This window comes from Salvelinus sp. IW2-2015, linkage group LG24, assembly GCF_002910315.2.
Source record: "Salvelinus sp. IW2-2015 linkage group LG24, ASM291031v2, whole genome shotgun sequence".
In the NCBI taxonomy this organism is placed as follows: Eukaryota; Metazoa; Chordata; class Actinopteri; order Salmoniformes; family Salmonidae; genus Salvelinus; species Salvelinus sp. IW2-2015.
Genome location: NC_036864.1, coordinates 10,732,460 through 10,760,158, shown reverse-complemented (window position 1 = coordinate 10,760,158; position 27,699 = coordinate 10,732,460). Strand labels below are relative to the sequence as shown.

The 27,699-nt window shown below is 42.2% G+C and overlaps 1 protein-coding gene across 1 annotated transcript in view; it reads right to left on the bottom strand.

The window, feature by feature from the left end:
* LOC111951481 (synaptotagmin-1-like) overlaps positions 1 to 27,699 on the bottom strand; it is a 229,376-nt gene that overhangs the window by 153,382 nt on the left and 48,295 nt on the right. The window contains exon 2 of the mRNA XM_023969602.2: positions 2,977 to 3,027. The gene's annotated coding sequence lies outside the window, so the exon portion shown is untranslated. The remainder of the gene's footprint in view (positions 1 to 2,976; positions 3,028 to 27,699) is intronic.

Below are 27,699 nucleotides of genomic sequence, written 5' to 3'. Positions count from 1 at the left end.
CTAGGCATATATATTATATCTGCAACACATCCCATTTCCAAAATCTAATGAAAACAAACCTTCAAATTTCTTTGTAAATCCCACAACTATACTCCCCAGCTATTTAACGCGCAATCCATGACATAATCTTCAAGCGCTGTTAACAATTATCATATCTTGACTTTCATCTTCTCACCCTCAGTTGCCAACTTAACCTGACGAACACGATGAGCGCGTTCAACATCATACACCGCGGGTACTTTGTGTGCATACCTCCCACATACACTCCATGCACAGATAGCATCTCTCACATTTCCTTTCCTGAGTACATGATATCGCTTTTTCCTCCAATAAATCCTACTTTCGCCTCCATATATGGGATATTCGTGCATGAGGCCAAACATAATCCCATCGTACTCTTCCACCTCAATCATACATTATTCGTCACATATTGACTTATTCTATATTTTACATATTATTATCTCTAGCACTCCAGTATCGCATTGCTTCACGCCCATGCCAACAGGAGCATGGTCAGATGGTCCTCCACACACAGGACCTGCATTTTCACGGAATTCCTGGCAACACCAATTCTTTAAGCTTTCATGTGTGACCTTCAACTTAGACTTGCGTGCACATTGAATAACACAAACTCTGAGAGTAGTGTCTCTTGTATCTTTTTAATAAACGGGCAACCTAGATGTGAGTATAGCTCTTAATTGGCACAAAAATGAACAGGAACCTCTCTCCGACCTATATATGACTCAGTCTGATAAACAGTGTAATGCATATCGAGTAGTCTAATCTGTTCGTAAGGAGATGCAGTTACGGTAATGAGCCTCTGCCATGTAGCATGCCTCATAACACTTGATGAGCTGGAGGTCAACGCTATGATCGTATATCAGTGAGTTACGTTACCTGAGCATTTTTCGATAACAACCACAATCTTTTAGACTAATTCAGGACTATCCACATAGAATTTAAAACATATTAAAGAATGCTTGCATCTGCCAGCACCTTGATCTGGAGACTGAGTTTTGAAAAATCAGTACATGCCCGGTGATAACACAGAGTTACGTAGCAAACTCTCATAGCGTCTTGAATGCCACTTATGCAGTAGTACTTGCAGAATAGAGACAACAAAACAGTATAGGCATGTGACATATTGCTGTTATTATGAAACACCCTCCGATCTCCGAGTGAGATCCTTAGAACTATGTGAATAAAGCGACACGAGAGCGCAATGATCCGTGACAGAATATGGGGTAGAACCCTTGATTGTCCAACTTCTCCAATTGTAAGAGAGCTAGCTAGCTAGCAGTCTCTTCGAGTATTTCGATAGTAAGATGTTCAAAAAACTACTGTCAGAATAGTTATGTTATCTATGCACAGGATAACATCCTAACTGGCTCGCTGTTCCGTCAATTAGGACTAAGACTTTATCTTCATCGTGTGCTGATATTCTGTGTGAGAAGTTAGAAAATTATTCTCGTAACATAAGCCCATGTTGTCTATTCGACTAGTACACGCACCTCTAAAGTGCTAGCTTTAGTGTCTTGAACCCGGGAGTTCTGGGATTCTCTCACATCAGTCGCCGATGCGTCGTTCTATCAGTGGTAGTCTTCCTTGGTATTGTATGTAATATCACAATGGTACCATTAGGTCAGACTTGTTTCCACCCACCTGTCTTGTTCTGATTGTGAGGTTAGTTCTGAAGATATTTCGAGGTTTGGTATGCTTCAATCATAGGACAAACTGTTCGCTGGTTTCCATTTGTTATTTTGTTCGGCAGTATACAGTTTATATAAATAATCCATTAAGACACTTAAACTACAGCAGGCCTACACTTTTTCCTCGAGAGCCCCGTACTGTCAATCCCGACTGACGTTCCGGTGTAACAAGGTATTGTGGAACAAATTCAGTTCAGCGAGTTCATGGTGGCGCATTCTAGATATATGAGACCAGAAAGCAGAGGAGACAACAGCCATGGTTTATTAGAACCCTACGATGAGTGGTCACTGTTAGAGATTGATATATGATCCCACTTGAAGAGAATGACGGCTCTGTTGCTCACTCTGTAGCAACAGAACAGAGTATCAAGCGGTGAAATAACGTGTAAAAGTGAGGCATCAGTATTTTCCTTTAGATCACAATGAATATGCCTATTACAAACAGGGGAAGGCTGATCCGAGAAGATAAGCACTCTTAGTCTGAGTCGCTTGACACATACGGCCCTCCGTCCTTAACAGTAGAGTATGTATGTTTGCTCGTTTTTGCTGGGCTGGTGGCTGGCTTTGAAGACAGGCAGCTACAGCCTACAGAGACGAGAAATTAACGCTGCCTCATTTGACATGATGAAGTACCCACTTCTCTGCCTGTGGTGAATTGGAGCTCCCTGCATTCTTTCCCGACTGGCACCTGTAGTAAGAGTTGTGATTGTATGAACTGCTGTGCTGTCCCAATGCGTCTTCAAGGCTCTTTGCCTGCTGTTCCCCCCCTCTCCACCACCACCCTGATCCCCATCGACCGATCTCCAGGCCTCATCCTTTAGCAGCAAACCACCACCCATGTTTTATGATCGGGACATAATCTCCATCCCTGTTCTATTGGTGGTCTGGCATTATAGCAAGTTCCTTCTGCCTACCGTCCTCTGTGTTTACTCTTTGCCAAGTGAGTCCCTCCTCTTCTCCACCTTTTCTCCTCCCCACGTTTAGGCAGGGACAGGCTGTACTGGCAACAAATCACAACCCCTTATTCCATTTAGATCCAGGACATAAATCGTCCAGCGTCCTGGCATTAAGTTGCATCGTCCACACCTGGACACATATTGTTGTGGGAGATGCTCGCGCCAGATCTGCATGGAGGACAGTTAGCAGGTTAATAGGCTCTCACACACCAAGGTCGATCCTGTCAGTGAGTGATTATGCCACTGCAAGCACAACACAATTTGTGAAATGTTATATGTTGATTCTCGGAAAAATGTAATCAAACACTTACAACGTCTTCAGTCGGTGTAGATTCCTTTTTGTTCTTCCTATGGTTGTTTCACTGCAAAAGAGACAGACAGTGGTATTAGATCTGGCATGCGTGACCAAACACATTCAATATAAAGACAGAACTGCCTAGAGCCATCCAAGAGAAAGAGATGAGGGTCAGGAGAGAGCAGCAGTCACAAAGAGGAGAGAGAGAATCATACTGTACAAGAGTGAAAGTAGGCCAAGGCAACATAAAACAAACACATGGTTCAGTGAACTCGAACATGACTATGAGTGTGTTTTCTCACAAAGGAAGAAGTCTCCCTCTTGTCTGAATAGGAGCTTCTGCATCAAGTCTAAAACTCCACAGCGGGAAGTAGGGGAGCACGGTAAAACAGCAATGTGAACAGAAACTAGTCCAGAGAAGGACCATATTGACAGCAGACCAACCTAGACTCCCAGTAGCCCTCATAACTGTTACCTTACTCTGAACATTTGATTCATTGTGTTTTGAATAACAGTTTTGCTATAGCCCAAATGCATGAGTTTTACATTGAGCCAATATGATACCCGTTAATTAAGATACTGGGGTACCAAGTCAGATCAGAAAAGGGAAGATTGCATTATTATTATCTGAATGACCAAATAAGGACCTGTGCATAGAAGTGCACACAAATTAAAAGTGAGAAAGAAGTAGGTTTGTACTCCAGAGAGGTTTGGTCATAGAAATGGATTCTGGTAATTAAGAAAAGCTTGATAGTTGGAGGTTGCTGAAGCCGACACACAAACCTACTGAGAGAAGCATTTTGACCTGTAGAGCACGGATCATCACCTAGATTCAGCTGCGGGACGATTTTCTCTTGGATGGTCAAGGGGCCAGAACATAATAACTTGTAAATGGCCCGCAAGAAGCCCAAAACAGACATAATATGTTACTAGAACATAATAATTATAAACATTTCTTACATTTGAATAGATCCCATATTTGTGTTATGCATGGGAATACTTTGGAACAGATTTCCAAAATTCGAATCCCTTGGAGCTGATTTGCTGGTCAAATAAAATCGCCAGTTGGGGAACGCAGCTGTATATAGTATATATGGCATAGTGTATATATATCGTATATATGGCATAGTATATATATATCGTATATATGGCATAGGCTATTCATGCCTCTATTTGCAACCATAAACTATGATCATGGAAATGCACTGAATGTAAAATAAACCATCATCACTATTTCAATCTTTGTATTAAGGCTTCTAAACACATTCGAATGCAAATGTCTCTAAACTACAATATTTAAAAAGCGAACCAAGAAAACAAGCGCGATTTCATTGTTCTTACCACGGAACAGGGAAGGTTATAATTTTTTACCTAAATTATTGTCAGATTGTTGCCAATAAACGAACCACTAATTCGCTCAAATTGACTTTCTATTTGGTTAAATTACTGTACAGCACCAACCAACTTCCAATAAGAGATTGGCTCATTGCCAAGTCAATCAAAGATGCTTCCTTTACAGAACACGCTTATTCTGTCTCGAAAACGAAGGATATCTAATGTTAAGTATGTATAGTATTGTATAGTATTTTTATGTATATGCAATAATCGCTTCAACCATGAACAAAAGAACACCCATAGATCAAGCGGCAACACACAGCAACGTGGCCGACAAATAAGCACGTGTCCTTCAAAATGAATGGGCAAAATATATATTTCATTTTCTCACAATGTTGCTAGATTTTGTTTCAACTAACACATCAAAAGGATGAGTTACTCACCTACTAAAGCCACGGATGTAACTGATAATCGAATCCAGCCATAAGATCCATAGACTAGTGCAGTGACTATGCCCACGTCTGGCAACAGACTGCCGAATAGTATTCAACCAATGATCAGATGTTTCTCTTTCTCCTTCTATGTGAATCGCGTAATTGCACAAGTCATATGGTAGCCTATATGGTATGACTCCTATTATTGTATCTTAATGGACGAAAGTCAGTTGTTTGTATGTTTATAGAGGTAGCCCAGTAAAGGTAGCCGGTTCTGATTTGTTTACATCGTTTTCCGACAACTAGGCTGTATGCTACCTATGTGAATTCAGCACCATGGACAGCGACATGGTGTTTCAAGACGTGAACAGCTAATTTGACATGGAAATGCACTCCCATGTCACTAACTGGATTTAAATGTGGAGAAGAAATGAGATTACCACGTGTATATGTTGGGTATGTTGTGAAAAATAGAACGGATTTCCCTTTGTTTTACTGGCCTGTCAATCTGACAGACAGTGGAGTTGAAAAGATGGTGACTTGTAAGGATGCTGTCAAAAATGACGCTTAGAACGGATCTTTTTGACATTGTCAGACTAAAGTTCCTCTCCCTACTCCTTCATATTACTTTTGAATTATGCAAAAGGTACATTCATCATCTTGCCCTAGATTCATCATGTGGCAGTTGCAAAAACAAGTTGCCAGTTTTGAAAAGAACACATTTCCATTTTAGTCATATATTGCTTTTTTAAGAGTCTGTAAAATGTACATATTTAGGAGCTCTGAATATTATCAAGTGCCATTTAAAGTAATTGTAGATGCACACGAATATGCATACACTGAGACAAGATAACTACCTTATAAAGGCTTTATAGAGCATTCATAAGGTCTTCATATGCCTTACACATGCTTTTCAAATCATATATAAGCAACATCATACTTCATAATGGGTTATGTAATAGACAGCACTGATTTAAACAAAAACCTTCCCAGCATGATGTGTCACAGATCACTTGATCAAACAAGCTTGGCTCTGTGGAAGATCCAATTTGTGCCATGACTTGGCTGAGTCAACAATTCTGTTGAAAATAGAGCTGTAACTGTGCCACTGTGGTTCCGCTTGTACTCTCAAAATGCACCTTGCCCACGGCCTTCAACCAGAAGCTGTACAGTATATCACAACTATTAGCCAATAAATCCAGTTTAGCTTCTGTCAGACATTTAACTTATTTTACTAGGGTTGGTTTTAAATTGGATGTGGATTGATGAAAGACAAACAATGATCAGTGAATTGAAGAAAAGGTCATTCAACCATAGAGATCCTCTTCATGACAAAATGTATGACATCACTATTGACCTCATACTTGTTTCCGTCTTTGTACTTTTTTTCAAACTTGGCAACAGCACTAATGGCACCCTGGTGTGATTGAATTGCCAAAGCCTGTACGTGATAGCAAACAACCTTTGTGATTAATTTGGGTTCTGTTTTTGGAAAGCATTGACGACAACGTACTTCCACTTAAGAGGCCCCTCTCCTCTCCATCCTGTTCCTGTGGAGGTGACATTTTCCTTTCACAGCCTAGTGATGATGCACTCACATGACTCAAACTCCAGTGAGTGATAACTAAGAGCTGTGAATACACTCCTTATTCAGTAAGTGATGGATAAAGCCACAGATAGCTGAAGGGACAGCATTGTAGCATCTTACTGAAGGCATTTTACTGGGCTTTACTTCACAACGTTGACATAGAGGTGACCCTATTCATTTAGAAGTTCTGACAGATTCGGAGCCATAAAATGGGAGGCTTTTTAAAAGAACATTACCTTTCTACCTCTTTGTCGTTTGGTTGTTTTTCACAAAATCCATTTGACCTCCCTTAATGGCATGGTTGCAGCCAGAACATTATTCCATTTGGCTCGGTTTAGCACTCAGTGCATCAAAATGGAACACATTTATATTGCAAAGTTGACTACAGCTACATATTCTTATAACGATACCACCCTCTTAGATACTAACATAAAATACATTTAATTATTTTCAAAACCTCTCTCAGTCCTAAACATGTAAGTCACATCCATTTCCCATTTCAGGTTGGGCGCGAGTGATCCGTGCCAGAACAAAAGGACACAGAAATTGACATTGTGGGTTCATTTGCAGGAGGCAGATGGCACACAATGAAGCACACACAAAGCAACAAAATGGATCCCAGCCACTCAACCAGGTTCAGATGATAACAACAACCAGGACTGCCACGGATTACAGAGAGGAATAGAAAACAACCAGATGTCAATAAACAGATCTCGAAGCATTCACTCAGGCTCTATGGCACCACTCACGCTGCTCGGTCTCTCTGTGTTTCAAAGAGAAAAGACCTCCATGCATAAACCATGAGCATCATCCTCGTCGGTGAAGAAACACAATAACCCACCGACGGTGTGCCGCCTCACGGCCTAAGGAAGGTGGGGGTGGGCACGTAATTCATGAGAGAATAATGATCCCAGGAACTCAGTACGGCCCCTTGTTGTTTAGGGTGAGGATCCACCCCAACTGGCCCCCGTGGACCCGGAGCAGAAGACCATTCTCCTCCACCTGAGGGAAAGAATTGGCATCCTTTGCTGCGGGATTCCATTGGGCACAGCAAACACTTGATGAGAAACAGGCTTGAGGGGTAACCATCCTCAAAAAGTTGTTTGTTACCTTTGGTAGAGGGTGTCAAGCGATTACATTCTGTGCTTCAACAGAAATGGAGCTCTTTCATCATCCGGGGTTGCAGAAGTTGAACTCGGTCGGTCATTGTGGCTGTGGTTGTTCTTAGGCTGACTAATGTCACCAGAGAAAGGCCATGTGTCTCATTACACCTTGTCACTGGTCATACTTCTGACATAGCTGGGGCTTATGGACAGAAATCTCCTCTAATTGGCTGTCCATGGTGTGTGGAAAAGTGTGGAAGGGTGGAAACATGACATCTAACAGGACAGAGACCTGGCACATCTCCGAGCTTCTTTTAAACCTCACTGACAGCACCTTTTCTTCAGACAGGGGTGTCTAGGGGTGATTAACATTTGAAACAGATTCCAACAATCTGAAGATTCACTTTACTGAACTTTTTTTTAAAGTTTCTCCTCCTTAGAACTTCCTCAAGTACTGCCACTTGAATGCTTAAGTAGACTACCAAGGTTGAATAGCAATTTCTCTCCAAAACAAAAATTAATACGTCTCTCTGTTTCCATGTAGATGAAGGAGAAAAAAACATTTCTTGATTCATAATTCTTTATGGTTGAGAATAAATAGCATAGGGTGTCCAGTCTGCTACAGGAGACTGAGATGTAAATAGCCATTAATTAGCCAATGATATTTGTGAGCGGCCAGCAGGAGGGCTTTGAGCGTCGCCACCGCCGTTCCTCCACTAAAAAGGTATTTCATGAGAGATTAGACAAATCATTCTCCGGCATAGGAGAAAATAACGGGCTGGGAAATAAACATGAGGTTGCTCGCTCTCCCCCTTGGAGGCAGCCCATAGTTAGTTATCGTCCCAGAATAGAGCTCAAATGCTCAGGGAGATTAGCCTCATTGGCATTCACTGACTCTTTGCTTTTCCAAATAAGGACCTGGCGAAGCAGAGCACAAGATATGGATCATTTGAGAGTGTCAAGCCAGGTCTAAAAATAGCTGTCCTATCAGTGTGTGTGTCACGGTTGTCGTAAGAACTGGACCAAGGCGCAGCGTACGTAGAGTTCCACATCTTTATTATAAAGTGAAACTTAAGCAAAACAAACAAACGAACAACGAAACGTGACTACGTGGTGCACATGCACAAACACAAAATAATATCTCACAAACACAGGTGGGAAAAATAGCTACTTAAATATGATCCTCAATTAGAGGCAACGATTACCAGCTGCCTCTAATTGGGAACAAAACCAAAACACCAACATAGAAATTTTAAACTAGAACACCCCCTCCGTCACGCCCTGACCTAGAGAAACAAGGGCTCTCTATGGTCAGGGCGTGACAGTGTGTGTGACAGTGTGTGTGTGTGTGTGTGTGTGTGTGTGTGTGTGTGTGTGTAGATGTGTGTGTGTGTGTGTGTGTGTGTGTGTGTGTGTGTGTGTGTGCTCCTCAGGCCTGCCTCCCCACTCCCCAGGCCTGCCTCCCCACTTGCAGACAGAAGGCATTTAGAAGTCAATACTGCCTAAATGTAACAAGCAGCAGTTAGTTTGACCTACACACTTGGTTTCTCACTGGAACCAGAAATCAAGAGAGAGAAAATGACTCTGGGCATGATGGGATTCTGTAATGGCCGTTGGGGGAGAGAGTGTTCCCTGACGCAAGGCCAATCCAATCAGACGATGCCCACAGGGCGCCGTGATTGGCTGGATCAGAGTTTGGTATTTACGCTTGACACATACAGCACCTTCCCTCTGGCTCCCTCTGTTAGTTGGACTGGTTCTGTCAGACTAACTGGCTCTGTGGCATGCTGGTACTCTCTGGAGCACACTGATAGTACAGCAAGCCAGAGAAAGCCAGGGGTAACCTTTTCTGTAAGGCCAAAGTTTGGCTACATACAACACAGTGGAACTGTGGAGCAGGCAGATTAGTATTAATTTAGAAGGTTTAATGCATTTTAATATTAAGTTTGTATGGTCCTTCATCCAAGTATTTCAGAAGTTTGACAGAGGCACTGAATGAGGTATGTGGCAAATTCAGCCCTTGGAGGCATAGCATTGAACTGGGGAATATGAGCTGAAATGAGAGAAAGGGATCTGTTGACAGGGTTAAGAGCTACAGTACCACAGTGGAAGTGTGAACAGGATTAAATGAATAGAAACGACAAAGTACTCGATTTAATGGATAGATTTGCGCCTTTCATAATTGATGTCAACAGGTTTGCCCTTTTACACAAGATTGCACACCTCAGCCAAACGAACTCCGCCATTATTAATTGTGAACCTTGTCGAAACACATTTTCAACACAATTTTGTTGATTGTCTATGTCGTTCATAGTCCTCTCTTGCCCTCTGAGGTAATGCTGCAGGTAAATAATCACTTCCTGAATTCCCATCTACTCTGTCCCTTCATGCCATTTGATTCCACTGGTTTGGCCTTTGATTCCCAGCTAGGTTATATATGTAACTTTTGAGCTCACCTCACAAAATGTTACTCCACCTTTCATGTCTCTAATTCATTGCCGCTGCTGAGCACAGAGGGAGCCGGCTCTATGACAGGCGTTTTATAGTAGCATGCGACAATGACCAACCCACAATGCATCCTACGTTGATGCAGATGCAGCCAGGCAGGGTGCTCCGCTGTCATAGAGGTGGACTGCAAGGAGATGAGGAAGAACGTTCCTAACGTTCAGATTATATGTCTAAGAAAACGAAGAAACTGGACAAAAAAGAGGTAGTGGCATGTTATTCCTAACCTACCTGGAACATTCTGGGAACCAAGAGTTGTCAGCATCGGAGACAATCCATGGCTGTCTGTGACTGTCCAGGGAGCAGACGCACTACCACTAGTCCACTCTGCTGCCCTGATAAGGCAGGTTCATCACATATGTCTTCTGTAGTGTTTTCCATACAAAGGCCAAGAAGCCCATTTGATCTCAATGGAGACATCTTGCTTTAACGTGACACGGCCTTGCGTGGTCTATCGATTGAACGAGCTCAAGCAAGTGACAACTAAAAGCTCAGTTAGGTGGTAGGTTAAACTCTTGAGTTGAAGTGTGTGTGGGGGTTAGCTAAACAATGGTCTGATGCAAAGAGGTCAAAATAACATGTTACATTGTTTCCTTGATGTCTCAGTTCATTGCACTTTAGAATAATGGTCAGGGAACAGCATTTCTTCACGGCAGAGCAGAAGAAACCAATTATCATACTGATGATATCGGAATCATTCTCATAAATTGTGGTTTATTTAACCCCCCTGTCTTTTGCTCAGTGATGGAAAAGGCTGTACACGGTTGTACAATTTATTCACAATCCAATGGACCCTACGGAACATCTCACAATTACTCTCTTGCCCAACCCTCCCCCTCAAAACAAATGAAGGACCATCTTAACGTCTTTACATTACGCTAAATCCCATAGCAGGCATTTAATATACAAACTTGTCAGAGGTGTGGACTGAGATTGGCACGGTGTAGAGGCTTTATTGCCATTCTGGCATGCAGCACAAGATTCATAAAACTAATGGGGGAGAGGTATTACATTGCCCCCCTTTGTGTAAAGATGGCTTTACACAAGTGGGGGTAATGACAATGTACGTCTGCCATAAAGAACAAGCATTACAAGACAAGCATTACTACTGTAAGGCACCATGGAGCAATATCATTCAGCAATGAGTTACATACAGTGGAATGTACCACTGTATGTTGCTGGATTATCAGCCATTTTTTTTGTATAAAAACACCCTCTATTTGTGGGCACATCATTTGTGTACCCAATTTTCTCTTTGCCAAAATGGTGCTCGCAAATCAAATTGATCCACAGCGAGGAAGAATCAACATCCGAAAGCATTTGCGTTTGACCTTTCTCAGGTCAGTCTTGTGAGGAGGAGATAGCAAGGAGGCTAATAAAATCCTGCAGGTAGGTATCTCTCCTGTCGTGCCGTCCCGCTGTGGAAGTCTGGGCTGCACGTTTCACCACATTTAATAGGCAATGCGCTGGAACGTTGCCTGGAAGAAACTAGCATCATTACCAGGAAAAATGGAGTGCTGCACGAAGGTGCCTTGGTTCCCCTCTCTACTTCACAGGTGATAGCTAATTACTCCAGACATCAAAGACATGGGGACGGGGTTGGGCTGGGGCGGAGAGGGGAGGGGAGAGGGAGTGCTGGTGGGAGGCCACTCAGGTAGGACTTCATTTGGATTTCTGAGCCACTACACTGGTAACCATGATTTTGATTGGGCATGGAGAAGGTGGGGAAATGTAGGCAATAACCAATGCTTGAAAACCTCCACCGAAGAAATTATTTTCAATTCCAAAAGTCAATGATAGTTCATTATTAGTTATGTGTAAATGCACATTCAATAAACCTTATTTATAACGAACACATGTCATTTGTCGGCAAACAACTAGTAAAATTATAAAAAATCATTACTCCATTAAGATTATTTAGGATTAAACCACTTTACTGCCTCACACTCCTCCAATGTACCATATGACGCTAGTGTCTCTGCACAAACACACCCAATATATCAAGTGATTGTCCCAGTTTTCCTCAAAGTTAAACGGCTGTCATGGAAGGGAACAGCTGTCCATCCTGCTGTTCATGGCAACAATGTCTTTAGAATCCTGTAAGGTTCTTTATTTATTTTCTTAGTCAACCTTGTGTTCTGTTTCGTTGTGTTCTTGAACGTAGCCCTGTTGCTTTGTGTTCTTGAACGTAGCCCTGTCTTTCATTTTTGTTCATTGATTTCACCTGTGTTAGTTACTCACCTGGTTTCATCAGCTCCTTATTGTCACGTTCCTGACCTGTTTTCTCTTGTTTTGTATTTATTTAGTATGGTCAGGGCGTGAGTTGGGTGGGTTGTCTATGTGTTGTTTTCTATGTTGGGGTTTTGTGCGTTCGGCCTGGTATGATTCTCAATCAGAGGCAGCTGTCATTCGTTGTCCCTGATTGAGAATCATACTTAGGCAGCCGGGGTTCACGTGTGTGTTTGTGGGTGTTTGTCTTTCGTGTTAGTATTCGTGCCACACGGGACTGTTTTCGGTTGGATTCTATTTGTTAATTTGTTTCATTGTAGTGTTCAGTTAATTTTATAATAAATTATGGACACTTTCCACTCTGCGTCTTGGTCCGATCCCTACACAAGGGATCTGCCGTTACACTTATTTAGTTCAGTTCATTCTGTTTGTGCCGTTGTGAGGTATTGTTCATTTTGACTCTACTAAGCCTTCTCCTAGCTCGTTTGTGAGAACCAGTGCTAGCCTTTAGTCCTCGTTTTGATTCACCTGCCTGTTTGCCTACCTGTGTATGACCATTGCCTGCCTGTGACCACGATTTCTGCCTTCTGCGAAGGCGAGATAAAACCCTGCGTGGGAATCTACACCTTTTTCTCCCTGAGTATTCATTACAGATCCCTTCATATACTGCCACAGGCTTACACATTTAATGGTTATTAACACAACCGCAACATGTCCACATGCAATTATGAGAGAACATTAATACACAACGGATGGCCAGACGACATAGATTTTATTTGACAATATGTATTTAATAGAAACCAGTGAAGAGGGCTAGTGGGGGAGGAATAMTGTTTAGTGGTAACAACACAKAGCCAATATCYGGCATGGRGATATTGCCCCTGACAGGGAAAGGAGGCGAGCTTTCATYAATCTGAAAATSTCAGTGTTCCTCCATAGGGAAGCCATGCAGGCAGAATGGAGTCTTTCCATTGCCTCCCTCCCCCCTGAAGCCAGCAGCATCATCACACCACGCAGCCTTGAGAACAAGCTGATGGGAGACAGATGTGGATTGGAGGAATAGATTTGGATTGGAAGAATAGATTTGGCAGAGGAAATCTGCCCGGGCCCTCGCGAACTAGGCAATTATGATCAACCTCTATTCTGCCAATCCCTTTCACACGGGGCAACTTTCATTTTGATGTGGGTATAATGGATGACGTCGTCCCACCAGGGTCTCGTTTTCAACAGGTTTCGGATGGAAATGATCCTCTCTGCAATCAAGGCCATTTGCACATTTTTTGTTGATCTGCTGTTGACAAAGATTGTCTGGGGCTGGTTTAGTACGCAGTGTGAAGCGTTGCATTAATACTTACACATGGAGATGTGTGATTACAGAGACAGACTCTTTTTATTTAGCTTTATTTAGCTGATTACAAGTAATTACTTGTTTTGGAGGGAGCTGAAAGAGGCCTCAAGACCGATAGTTGTTGCTACAGTAGTTCAATGAGAAAACCAGAGGAAATGTCGAAGTCAGTGGGACTGCCCTTTCAATTTGGCTCTGAGACATTGTCCCCAATCGGAGTCAGGTTCATTTCAGCCTCTGGTACATGGAACTTCCATCCCATGGCCCCCTCGTTCCTCTCAAAATATCCCAAAATGCTAAATCTTCACCGACACAGCCTCCACGGACACACTCTATGGTAGTCCTCCCAACTCTACAACCAATAGTCCTCCAATAACTCATTGCTGCCTGAAAATAACCTAATTACTTTCACTCTGTTAAATGGCCTCTTTGTTCGCCAGGCAGGCTGAATAAAGAACTGTAAAAAAATACATTTATTAATACGGAGGCAAGGCGAGCCACAGAGAGTTTGGCCAAATTCAATTCAACAGTCTATTGAAGCTGGTAGGATAATTAAATGCTACTGCAACACGTTCTTTTTATTTTCCTTAGTTCTTGTCTTTCTCGCGCCCACAGAAGCTGGCCGTCAGTTATGATCTGGTAGCGCGAGCATTGGACAGACCTGTCAGTCAACATCTCTCTCTCTCCCTTGATATCAAAACACCATTGATAATCATGCAGCTACAGACTCTGAGAAGAAAAAAGCGTCCCAAATTGCTATGTCTGGAAGCTCCCTTTGTCAACCGATTTAATTGACATCTCACAATAAATTGAATTTCTATCCATTTACTTAGGTGAGTGGATGAGACAGACAGACAGACAATCATAAATCAATGTATGCAAATGTGATGTGGATAGATGACAGGAATGTAAAGGACACTGGGAGACTGGGGGACTTTATTGGTGTCTGGTCGGTTGATTGGACCTAAAAGAGCATACATTGATGGAACAGGCCTGTCACTTTGATTCTAGAAATGAGTATCACCCAGCATCCTTCAGTTCCAAGTCTTACACGTGCACTGACCCATGCCCATACTGGAGGGTGGGATGTTTTGTTGTTGCTAATAAGCAAAACTCCAAAGCCTTTACCAGTAGATCTGAAATCGAACAGGAAGCACCTTTAAAATATCTTCAGTTATGAACTGGGGGTTGAAGACTTGTTTTAAAACCATGCTGGGGGAATGAATACTGACTGATCAGGACACAGTCTGTTGAGGATGCAGCGCTGAGACATCAAACCTACAGCTGTTGTCTCCTGACAGAGCCAGCAGGTAGCAATCACAGCAGACAGCGCACCTTGACACATTATTGCAGCTCCACAAAACTAAACTGAAGGAGTGTGGGTGCTTCGTATGATTGTAGTTAAGCAGAACTAATGAGGTAGAAGGAACTGAGGCGGAAGATAAAGTATTGTCTCGGGTTATCATTCTGGTGGCTCATTTGGGCTTTCTCCTCACATCAGCATGTAGAACAGTGGACAGTATTGGATCCATTTAAAACTCTTATCAGATTACACATCACTGTTCTAATCAACAGAGGAATAATAGCAGCAAATGTCCATATTGCCACAGGCAGACAAATTGTAGAGACCAATCGTGGCCAGTGGGAGGGACTGCACTGAAGCATTAATTTGGGGAACGAACTAGGTCTATAAAAAAGAGTAGTCTCTACATTTAGACAGGCAGGGACCGCTGTAACGCGCACTCTTGAGCCAACTCGCTAGCTAGTTGAGATGTCGTGCAGTGTGTTCGTGTAGTATTACTATCTAGTTGGACTCCCTCCTCAGATGACACAGCATTGGCAGGCTTGGCCAGCGCTTGCCCACCTCTCCTGTGGTCGTGCACCTTGACAGGACAGCTTACACTAGATTCGAGCTGTTTTATGAATGCTATAAGCCTCCGACACATGCCTCTTCTTCTCGAGTACCAGATACAGTAACACCATGATATTGTATTATCAGGAGATATCAATGGGTACTGGGTAGTCTATGGCACGCTAGAGGAACTGCTCGTAGGCATGACTCTAACATATTGAAAGTCTGGTCTTCAATTTTTCGTGAGAGACTTTGCATGTAACCGGTATGAAAATGGCCATATATCACAATGTTCACCACTGCTCACCACAACCTACTAGGGCTGAACATCAAGCCAAGACACGAGTCTCATCGAAAAGAAGACAAAGCATAAGATGGGAATCATGACAGTAAAACTATGACAATACACTCTTGTCGTGTTTGAGTAAGAACCCACCACGCCTGTAGAACACTAGGTAGATCATGCTATCCTCATGTTTAAATTGGAATGAGGCCAATCTACTAAACTGGTACCATAGTCCGCTCTAGGAAATCTCACTGAGTGGATTTCCATTTGGATTCCTCTCCTCTCTCTCCTCGTCTCTCTCTCTCTCTCGCTCTCGTTCTCTCTCTTGTCTCTTGCTGCTCTCTCTCCTCTCTCTCCATCTTTCTCTCTTCTCTCCCTTCTCTCTCTCGTCTCTCTCGCTCTGCTCTCTCTCCTCTCTTCTTCTTCTCTCTCGTCGTGCTCTCTCTCTTTCTTTCTTCTCTCACTCCTCTCTCTCTCTCTCTCTTCTCTCTCTCTCTCTTCCCTCGGTCTCTGCTCTCGTCTCTCCGTCTCTCTCGTCTCTCTCTCTCTCTCTCGTCTCATCTCTCGTCTCGTCTCTCCTCTCCTCTCTCTCTCTCTCTCTCCTCTCTCTCTCTCTCCTCTCTCTTCTCTTCCTCTCTCTCTCTCTCCCTGCTCTTCTCTCTCTCTCTCTCTCTCTCTCTCTCTCTCTCTCTCTCTCTTCTCTCTCTCATGTCTCACCTATTCATTCATATGATGTTGGCGAATTAAGGGCTTTATTTTGGCATGGACGCGAACACCTGTTACGATTGGCCATAGCAAGTGGGGTAGATATTATATCAAAAGTGAAAAGTAAACAATTACAAATTAACAGGTAAACAACATTACCATAGCAGAAAGTTTTTTCAAAACAATAAAACATTTACAAATGTTTATATTATATTATACAGTGTTGTTAAACAATTGGTACAATAGTAAGGCACACAAGTTAAAATAAAAATAAGTCGATCTATATATCGGGTTGATTTACAAGGTGTTTGTGTGCTTCAGCCTGTTGCCTTTTCTTGTGGCAACAGAGGTCCAAATTCTTGCTGCTGTGATGGCACACTGTGAATTTCTACCCCAGTAGATATGGGAGTTTAATCAAAATTGGATTTGTTTTCAAATTCTTTGTGGACTGTGTAATCTGAGGAAATATGTCTCTCTAATATGGTCATACATTGGGCAGGGAGGTTAGGAAAGTGCAGTCTCAGTTTCCACCTCATTTTGTGGGCAGTGTGCACATAGCCTGTCTTCTCTTGAGAGCCTGTCTGCCTACGGCGGCCTTTCTCAATAGCAAGGCTATGCTCACTAAGTCTGTACATAGTCAAAGCTTTCTTAAGTGGGTCAGTCACAGTGGTCAGGTATTTGCCACTGTGTACTCTCTGTTTAGGGCCAATAGCATTTCTAGTTTGCTCGTTTTTTTTGTTAATTCTTTCCAATGTGTCAAGTAATTATCTTTTTGTTTTTTTTTTTCATCATGATTTGGGTTGGGTGGTCTAATGTGCTGTTGTCTGGGGCTCTGTGGGGTGGTTTGTGTTTGTGAACAGAGCCCTAGGGACCAACTTGCTTAGGGGACTCTTCTCCAGGTTGCATCTCTCTGTAGGTGATTGCTTGTGTTATGGAAGGTTTGGGAATCGCTTCCTTTTAGGTGGTTGTAGAATTTACGCCGGCTCTTTTCTCTGGATTTTGATAATTAGTGGGTATCGGCCTAATTTGCTCTGATGCATTCGTTTGGTGTTCTACTGTTGTACACGGAGGAATATTTTGCAGAATTCTGCATGCAGAGTCTCAATTTGGTGTTTGTCCCATTTTTGTGAAATCTTGGTTGGTGAGCGGACCCCAGACCGTCACAACCATAAAGGGATGGGCTCTATGACTGATTCAATTTTTAGAGCAGATCCTAATGGTATGTTGAAATATATGTGTCCTTTTGATGGCATAGAAGGCCCTTCTTGCCTTGTCTTCTAGATCGTTCACAGCTTTGTGGAAGTTACCTGTGGTGCTGATGTTTAGGAGCCGAGGTATGTATAGTTTTTTGTGTGCTCTAGGCAAGGTCGTCTAGATGGAATTTGTGGTCCTGGTGACTGGGACCTTTTTTTTGGAAGCCAACCATTATTTTTGGTCTTAACTGAGATTACTGTCAGGGCCCAGGTCTGACAGAATCTGTGCAGAAGATCTAGGTGCTGCTGTAGGCCCTCTTGGTTGGTGACAGAAGCACCAGATCATCAGCAAACAGTAGACATTTGACTTCGGATTCTGAGGGTGAGACCGGGTGCTGCAGACTGTTCTAGTGCCCGCGCCAATTCGTTGATATATATGTTGAATGAGGGTGGGGTTAAGCTGCATCCCTTCTCACCCCACGACCCTTGTGTGAAGAATGTGTGTGTTTTTTGCCAATTTTAACCGCACATTGTTGTTTGTGTACATGGATTTTATAATGTCGTATGTTTTACCCCCAACACCACTTTCCCATCAATTTGTTATAGCAGACCCTCATGCAAATTGAGTCGAAGGCTTTTTTGAAATCACAAAGCATGAGAAGACTTTGCCTTTGTTTTGGTTTGTTTGGTTGTCAATTAGGGTGTGTAGGGTGAATACATGGTCTGTTGTACGGTAATTTGGTAAAAAAGCAAATTTGACATTTGCTCAGTACATTGTTTTCATTGAGGAAATGTACGAGTCTGTGCTGTTAATGATATGCAGAGGATTTCCAAGGTTAGTGTTGACGCATATTCCAACGGTAGTTATGGGGTCAAATTTGTTCTCCACTTTTTGTGGATTGGGGTATAGTCCTTGTTCCAAATATTGGGGAAGATGCCAGAGCTAAGGCCGATGTTAAGAGTTTTAGTATAGCAATTGGAATTTGTTTCTGTATATTTGATCATTTTCATAAGGATACCATCAACACCACAGGCCTTTTTGGGTTGGAGGGTTTTTTATTGTCCCTGTAACTCATTCAAGGTATTTGGAGAATCCAATGGGTCTGGTATCTTCTTAATAGTTGATGTCTAGGATTGTGTATTTTGATCATGTATATTGTTTTTGTTCTTTATTCTTTGTATAGAGCCAAAAAAGATTGGAGAAGGTGGGTTTACCCATACATCTCCATTTTGGATAGAGTATTTCTTCGTGTTGTTGTTTTTGTTTTAGTGTTTCCAATGTCCCAGATGTGGTGAGTCATGGAGTTCTTCAATTACATTAGAGCGTGATTGTCTGACGTGCTTTTCCTTTCTTTTTCCGTTAGTGTCATTTCTGGTAATTGTTTTGTGATATCGCCATAAGTGAAGGCGTAGACTCAAGGTTGTTCCCGGGTCTCTATGTTTTTTGGTTTTGGACAGGTTCCTCAATTATTTCTTAGATTTTTTTGCATTCTTTTATCAAAAACCAACTTTCTAATTGTTGTTCATTTTCTTCCCTTACCTTTGGGTTTTCTGCATTTGAGAATTTTTAAAAGATTGAAAGGCGAAGGCTGAGAGGTCAAATATACTGTTAGAATTTTCTACTGCCCAAGTTTACACTCACTATGGCAGTGGAACATTTACCCAGGAAAGTGTTAAAAGGGATTGAATTTGGCTGTTGCCCTAATGCTTGTTTTTTGGTAGGTTTCCAAACAGTGCAATTCCCTTCCCAATCTAATTAGCCATTTCTTTCTGTTTACTTGTTCTGTTACGTGTTTGCTTTCCTTTTTCTGCCGTTACTATATTACTGTTTTCCAGTTTCTTTGGCTTTGATGCCTCATGATTGAGTATTGCTCTGTTCAAGTAGACTGTGATTTTGCTGTGGTCTGATAGGGGTGTCAGTGGGCTGACTGTGAACGCTCTGAGAGACTCTGGGTTGAGGTCAGTGATAAAGTAGTCTACAGTGCTACTGCCAAGAGATGAGCTATAGGTGAACCTACCATAGGAGTCCCCTCGAAGCCTACCATTGACTATGTACATACCCAGCGTGCGACAGAGCTGCAGGAGTTGTGACCCGTTTTTGTTGGTTATGTTGTCATAGTTGTGCCTCTCTCTCTCTCTCTCTCTCTCTCTCAGTTTAAATGAACCCCTTAAAACGAGTGTCAGATCATGTCTGCTCTATATTTTGACTTTTGTTTTTTTGTACAAGCTTTCACTCCTCACTCTATATTTGACAGTTTAGTGTGACTTTAATTTGACAGCAGGTTTTTTTCCTTCTCTGTTTTATGCGCAAAAGGTATATGGGGAAACGGGCGTAAGAGGAAAAAGTAAAATAACTTTTTGTTAAGGTTATTAAATTATCCAAGAAACAACGTCAAACTTAACACCTAGATAGAAAGAGAACAAGGTATTTACTGTCTTTCAATATTGGTCTTGTTTCAAATCTTTCTAATTCTTTTGAACGTGTACTGAACGGATATTTGTGTTTTTGATGTTCTGATGTCTGCTAGCAATATGACATTATTAGCCGTAGCCTAGCTCCACTGTTTGTGCTGGTTAATATTAGTTAATCTTGCGCCACATTAGCAATCTATTAGAACGTAATCAACTTTTTGGGTAGAAATTCTCATGATTATTGATACATTTGATATATGAAGCACGCTAATGTAAAGTTGTGTAAAAGTGTATTGTTTGTGGACTGTATTGTTCATATTGTAAGAGCATTTTTGGTTAGTTTTTTTCCCCTTCAGCTCTTATGGTGTGTTTGTGGGAATGGTACCGCATTACACTTTCATGAATCATCAGTTTGAGAGTTGACCATTCATTCAGCTGGGAATGCAACACACAGCCTTGATCTAACCTCAATAGAATCCTCTGGGTGAGCAATTTTGAGCTGAATGACAGCACTCTGAATCCACACGCTGGATAATCATGCAATCAAAAAGCATTATTTGGCTTTTGCAGGTGCAAGATAATCACCTGCAGAATAATCACGGACGACACATTCTGCATTGCTTCTAATTTGACTCATATTTGGCTCCTTCTCTCTACAGGTCTCAACGGAAATAATTATTTCATGATGGGAGAGCATACAGGGTATTTAAATGTGTGATAATATGATGTTACGGGCTATGATTTGAGTAATGGTAATTCCATTTCAAGCTTCTCTTCACACTGGAGAGCTTTTGTCCAGCCGCCCCTATGGACATATTTAGGCTTGTCTGACAGAATATGAAATGCTAATCCAACTACAACCGTATGCTCTGGAACTACGCAAGATATATTTATATGGATGAGAGGGCAGCCATAGAAGTGAGTAGAAATATACATTTACTAAATGTATGTGTGTGTCTATATGTCATAATGTCACATCAAACCTCAATTGATTTCCGCTTCAATAGCTAATCAAATTCAATAAAAAATAAAGCATCAACAACTAGAGCAGATGTTGCCAAAGCAGGTAAAAGACGGAGCAACGGATGGATACATTTTTTTACAGCAAGCCCAGAGCCTAATGACTAACCTGCCTTCTGGACAGATATGGATACAGTCATCTGAGTTGTTATTGCATTAAAAATCTCAAATGATTGGTAATTATGCCCTATAATTGTTTTTCAAGCAGAGGATGACCTTTCGGATGTTAATGTGGATACAGATGGCACATGGAAAGCAAAAACAAATCCCATCAAGCCTGACTCTCTTTGAAAAGCTAACTTCGTGAGAGCTGCTTCACTGGTTACTAGGCAACACTCATTAGTGCACTACAGTGATAAGGGGTGAAATGAGGTATGAGGTATGAACCTCAGCCCTGCTTCAGCTTCACCCAGATTGAGTCTTTGCCTCAGGAGTTCACCACTACATATGGTGAAAAGCTAAATTAACAGCAAATTAGACAAATTAAGCCAATCAGATATGGCATGCATCCAGACGTTAAACATAATTAGTTGTATATTTGTTCACTTGAAATGAGATGAATAAGATCATACGTATGTTAGATGTATCAGCAATCATTTAGTTGTCTCTTAGTTGTTGTCACGCTACGACATTGTCAACAGTTGGGAAAGCGTAGTGTAGTGTTCTTTAGAGCATAACACCTACATAAGAACAGCATGTTCACAATGCCACCAACAGACTATCCATCTGATTACTGTAGTAAGAGGAATAGAACCAAGGTAACAGAAAGCTGTTACGCCTCCATGGAGTCAGTCACAGGAGGTTGGTGGCACCTTAATTGGGGAGGATGGGCTTGTGGTAATGGCTGGAGCGGGAATAGGTGGAATGGTACCAACCACATCAAACACATGGTATCTGTATTTGGTGCCATTCCATTCGCTCCATTCCAGCCATTATTATGAGCCGTCTCCCTTTTAGCAGCCTCCGTTGGAGTCAGTCCGCACAAGAACTAACTGCACGGCATAAGGCCATGGTCCTATGAAGTGGCAGCTGAATACTGAGTGGGGATATCAAAAGAGTAAGATTGGCCTATATCTAAAATATGAAGTGATAGTTCAGTTTGGCACCGCTTGAGAAGTGCTTTGGCATTTAGATGCCCAGTGCAGTTGATTCGTTCGTTCACACTATCTCTGCTATTTTACTGCCAGAAATGCTTTTTACAGTTCATCGCTTATACGAAGAGGAGGAGAATGTGGGAGAATGCTGATATGACACAATAGACTGAGGGACATTGGGGAGAAAATAAGCTACCTCACATAACCGTTTGAAATGAGGAAAGAGTGTTCTTGCTATGACAAGCTCTGACCCCGCTCCCTAATACATATAATCGGTTTTTTTAAACACACAATTCCAAAACACTGCCTCTTAATACATCATTTAGTTGAAATTAAACGGAAAATAAATGACCTCCAACTGGTTAGTTTGAATTGCAGGTAGAGTATGTACACAGACACAGCCATTAGTATGTATGTCATCCAGATAAAAGCCACCTAATCACTATGACATTTGGGACCTCCTTTTGATCTCAATGGAACTCAACTTAATTATCTCTTCCAGCACCACACACGCACACACACTCGCACAAGCAAACACCTCTGGCGGTGGAATTATTTGAAGCCCCTGAACCTGTCAAAAGCAAGTATTTATATAACCATTTCAACCATATCACCATTCCAGACACCAGTTGTTTTGAGTGAATTTTCATACAAAATCGTGATGCGGAAAAACGGTCTCAGGTATTCAAAACATGTTCAATTCCTTAATTTCAGAGGCAATACTTTGCATTAAGGTAATGCCTCGTCAATAGCAGCTGTCTACAACCATGCCTTCCTTATTAACGTCCATTCTTATTTCTGACATGCTCTCAGTAATGAGATGGATAGGACAAAGTCCTCTTGGACGTAGGGACACACGTACACACCGCATCATCCTCAAGCCCCGTAGATTAGGCTGTTTTAATCTGGTTTATTTGATGCAGGCATGGACAGAATCAGGCCTGCGGCTGGCACCAGAGGGCTGGGGATTAAATTAGCCCAACAGACTGGAGGAGGATCACAGTGATGATGAGGATGATGAGAAGAGAAGGAGTCAGTCCACTCCTCAACTCCCTACACCGTACTGTCTGTCTCACAGGCTACTGGGTTGGGAGAGAAGGGCCCTGGGGTGGAGCCTGGTGTGGGTACTGTAGGTGGGTCTACCTGCCCTGTATCTACAGTCGTATGGTACCAAGCTTGTTACCAACTTACTTTGTACCATTGTATATATCTATTTCTTTGGATTATTGTGAATAAAGAACACAATCGTTTCGAGATTTAGAACACAATACAACCCGAGGTTAGGCTATTGTGGAGAATTTGAAATAGGTTGCAAGATCATTAGCACATGTCAAAGTCCTGGAGATGGCATCATTTTCACAGCAGAGATCTTGTAACTGTCTGAAGGCCAGCTTTTCCTTTCTATTGTGTGTGGTTACATTCTCCATCCGTGTTATGTGTGCTTACTGTTACTGATAGGCCTATTTCAATCTCCATTTTGTTCTGTTTGGAGAACCATCAGGGTGCGTACAGACCTCTTGCTGCGGACAGGCGCTGTGGAGAATTCAGTATTTTATGGAGCGCGACGCGTCTGTACGGGGTGCAGTTTGACATTTTGTGTTTAATTTCCAAATGATTCTACTGGCGGTGTGTCGATCAACCCTGACAGAACGGAGAGGAGGAAGTTTGTTAAAATTTTGACAATTCTCTGGTTCCATCTCTGCCTCTTTTCTTCAAAAAATGTATTGAAGATTAAAGATTTTGCAGTGAACGGAACTAATTGCCGTATTGTAGCACTGATAGCCCCAGCCAGGCTGGGCATGGTTTGAATAACTGAATGTGTTTTGATGTCTGAAAATACATTGTGGTCATTTTTTGGCCCTCCGGGCGACCACTCAAAGCCACACAGACCCAACCGTCTGCATTTAAAGTACACCTGATACAATTGCAGGGCTGATGTGAAAACGGCACACAGTGAGTGAGGCTGTAATCTTTCACGCCGGTTTCAATGGCGGGGAAAGGGCGGTGATGTCAGATACGAGTTTCGTGCCAACGCTTAACCCTCCTGTTGTGTTCRTTTCATGTTAACTAATTCTGTGTTCCCGGTCCAAAATGACCGCCCCATTATAGCTGATTATAAATCCATAATAATACATATATTACCACCTAATGTCGTGTTAGATCTTTTTATCAACTTCAGTTCTTGTGAACATTACAAGTTTTGAACTTCTATTTGCTCTTTATGGCCTGTAGGCCTCGTTGACCTAAGCTCATACACAACGTTTTAGAATTTTTTTCAAAGCATAATGTATGGATTATTTTGACTATAACAAATAGTCAGATGAAACATATTGTGCTATTTCTCACAGATTCCTTTGTGTCAAAGTTTAACAAGGACTCGCTCCTCCTCACCAGTGTCATGTTCAAAGATGTGATCAAGAGCCTCACATACAGTATATCATTTGATGAAATTGTGAGCAAGGCCTCAAAATATATATTATATACCAGAGGATGTGTGTGTGTGTGTGTGTGTGTGTGTGTTGTTGTGTTGGTTGTGTGTGTGTGTGTGTGTGTGGTGTGTGTGTGTGTGTGTGTGTGTGTTGTGTGGTGTGTGTGTGTGGTGTTGTGTAGTGTGTGTTGTGTGTGTGTGTGGGTGTGTGTGAGGTGTGTGCTCAAACACACATGCATGTGGTGGTCTGGGAGAGGAAGTGCGTCCATCTGATGAATGGGCATATGCCTGAACTCAATTTTATACACTAATTGTAGTCCGGGAACACCACAGGTGTACAAAAGTTAAATAAAACACCCAAAATGTAATGAAAATCATCAAAACATATTTTGTGTGTTCAGATCCCCTGTGTGGACAAAGTCATGGAACCTTATGACAATCAGATTAAATTAACTACATTTTTTCAGAGAGAACTTGAACATCGGTCTAATTCGACCGGAACACAGCAGGAGGGTTAAGGTCACTGCATTGTCAATGAGGATTAGGAGGACAGAAGATGACTCCTGAGCTGGAGTAGCATCCAGCGGCTGATTAGACCTGTCTGGGAGGATGTGGGTAAAACAGAGAGACAGCTTGTGATTTATACTGACTGACTGTCTGACTGACCTGGCTTCATAAGTTGCCAAGGTGCCACAGAGGCTGGTAGCTGACGAGGCTTATACAAAACTACAGGGTGTGAACATCACATTTGACTGTGGAAAACCTTGCTGTGCTACTTAATTTAGACTCTGAAAGTGAGGTGGATATATAGAGTTTTGCAACAAAATATGATTATTTGTATGAATGGAAGCCATGTAGTGACATATTTGAAGCAAAATGTCTGTCATGCCATGACTAGATGTGAAAAAAAAACTATTCTCTTTCAAAAGTTCTTAAAAAAAAAAAAATATTTGGCAACATTTCTGAAAATGTGTATATATATATATATATATATATATATATATATAGGGTTTAAGAATTGGAATGAAACTCTTTGTATGAACATTGAAAAATAATGATTGAAAATAATCTATTATTATGATCCATGAAAGCCACTGGTATAATGAAAGTCACAGTGCTGCACTATGACTAATGGTACTTACAGTTGGTGAATACACCACGGAGACCTAATGTTGGCTTTGTAATACCTGCTAAGCTGCCATTAAGTTCTATGTGGTGGACCAAAAAATAGTACGATTACAGCAACGGTCATAGAACCCTTTCTGTAACGGCAGTCTAGCTCTTCCTCCTCCTCGGACGAGGAGAGGCGAGAAGGATCAGAGGACCAATGTGCAGCGTGGTAAGTTTTCATGATTTAATATACACGAAGACAAGACACTATACAAAAGAACAAACAAACTAACCGTCACAGTCCCGTGTGGCACAAACACTGACACAGGAAACAACCACCCACAAAATCCCAACACAAAACAAGCCACCTATATATGATTCTCAATCAGGGACAACGATTGACAGCTGCCTCTGATTGAGAACCATATTAGGCTGAACACAGAAACAGACAAACTAGACACACAACATAGAATGCCCACCCAGCTCACGTCCTGACCAACACTAAAACAAGCAAAACACATAAGCACTATGGTCAGGACGTGACAGTACCCCCCTCCTGAGGTTCGGACTCCGAACGCACCCCTAAAACTCAAGGGGAGGGTCTGGGTGGGCATCTGTCCGCGGTGGCGGCTCCGCCGCAGGACGAGGCCACCACTCCACCATTGTCTTTGTGCCCCTCCTTAGCGTCCTTTGAGTGGCAACCCTCGCCCCCGACCTTGGCCTAGGAATCCTCACCAAGGTCCCCACTACATTGAGGAGACAGCTCAGGACAGAGAGGTAGCTCAGGATAGAGAGGTAGCTCAGGACAGAGGGGCAGCTCCGGACTGAAGGGCAGCTCCGGACTGAAGGGCAGCTCCGGACAGAGAGGTAGCTCTGGACTGAAGGGCAGCTCCGGACTAATGGCAGCTCCGGCCATGTGTAACTCTTGTTGTTGATATGTGTCAAAACTGCTGTGCTTTATTGGCCAGGCCGCAAGGGTTTGTAAATGAGTCGTTTATTCTCCCACTAGCCTTTTCTGTCTTAATCTACTAAGGTGAAATTTAAAGAAATAAAAATTCTACATATAGTACAATAAAGAGAACCTCTCATAAATGCCTATGGACACCAATCAGCTCCTGGTTATGACTGATTGTGATGATATAATTGTCAGCTGGTAAAAGCTCTGTCGTGTTTCTCCCCAACAAGTGTGGCTTCATAGAGATAGATTAAGCTACATGCGATGCACATGCCGTTCAGTTACAAGGATTTTCAAATAGTTTATCGACGTGATTTTAATTGTTGTCTGGTTTGCAGATTGTTGTCTGGTCCCTTCAGATTATTGCTTTCTCTCGCTCTCTCTCTTCTTTCTTTATGTTCGTCTGGGCTTCTGTCCCAGCTGTTTTCATTCTCTAAGACCATCATCTTACTTTCTGTTTTCACAAGACTTGGTCACTAAGATGTTTTTTGCATCTGTAAATTAGAGGTCTATTTTCCCATCTCTGGTTTTCCTCGTTCTTAGGGTGTCTTAGACAGTGGATTTCCTTGGTTTTGATGTTTGCTTGATTCCTAGTGTCCCTTAGGTGTCATCGAGCCGATACTAGTCATGTCCGTCAGCCTTAGCGCCTGGGTGGCTTCGTTATTTTGCCTTTCAGATACTGCGTGTGAGAGTCAATGTGTTCTTGTCAGGTCGGAAACCTGTGCCCTCTGAAGCGACCTGCAGTCTGTGGTCGCGTCTCCAAGTCGTTCCTCTTTATTGACGAGAGGATTTCAGTTTCTGTTTTGGATTTTAATTGATAATATCCAGGAGAATCATTATTTGTTTAATACTGGAATAAAGACTCTGTTGACTATTACGTGTTTTTTGGTGTCCTCATTCAACTGCATAAGCAACAGCGTGTAAGTTTCATGATTAAATATACACGAAGACAAGACACTATACAAACAAACAAACTAACCGTAACAGTGTGTGGCACAAACATGACACAGGAAACAACCACCCACAAAATCCAACACAAAACAAGCACCACTATTATTGATTCTCAATCAGGGACAACGATTGACAGCTGCCTCTGATTGAGAACCATATTAGGCTGAACCACAGAAACCATGACAACTGAACAA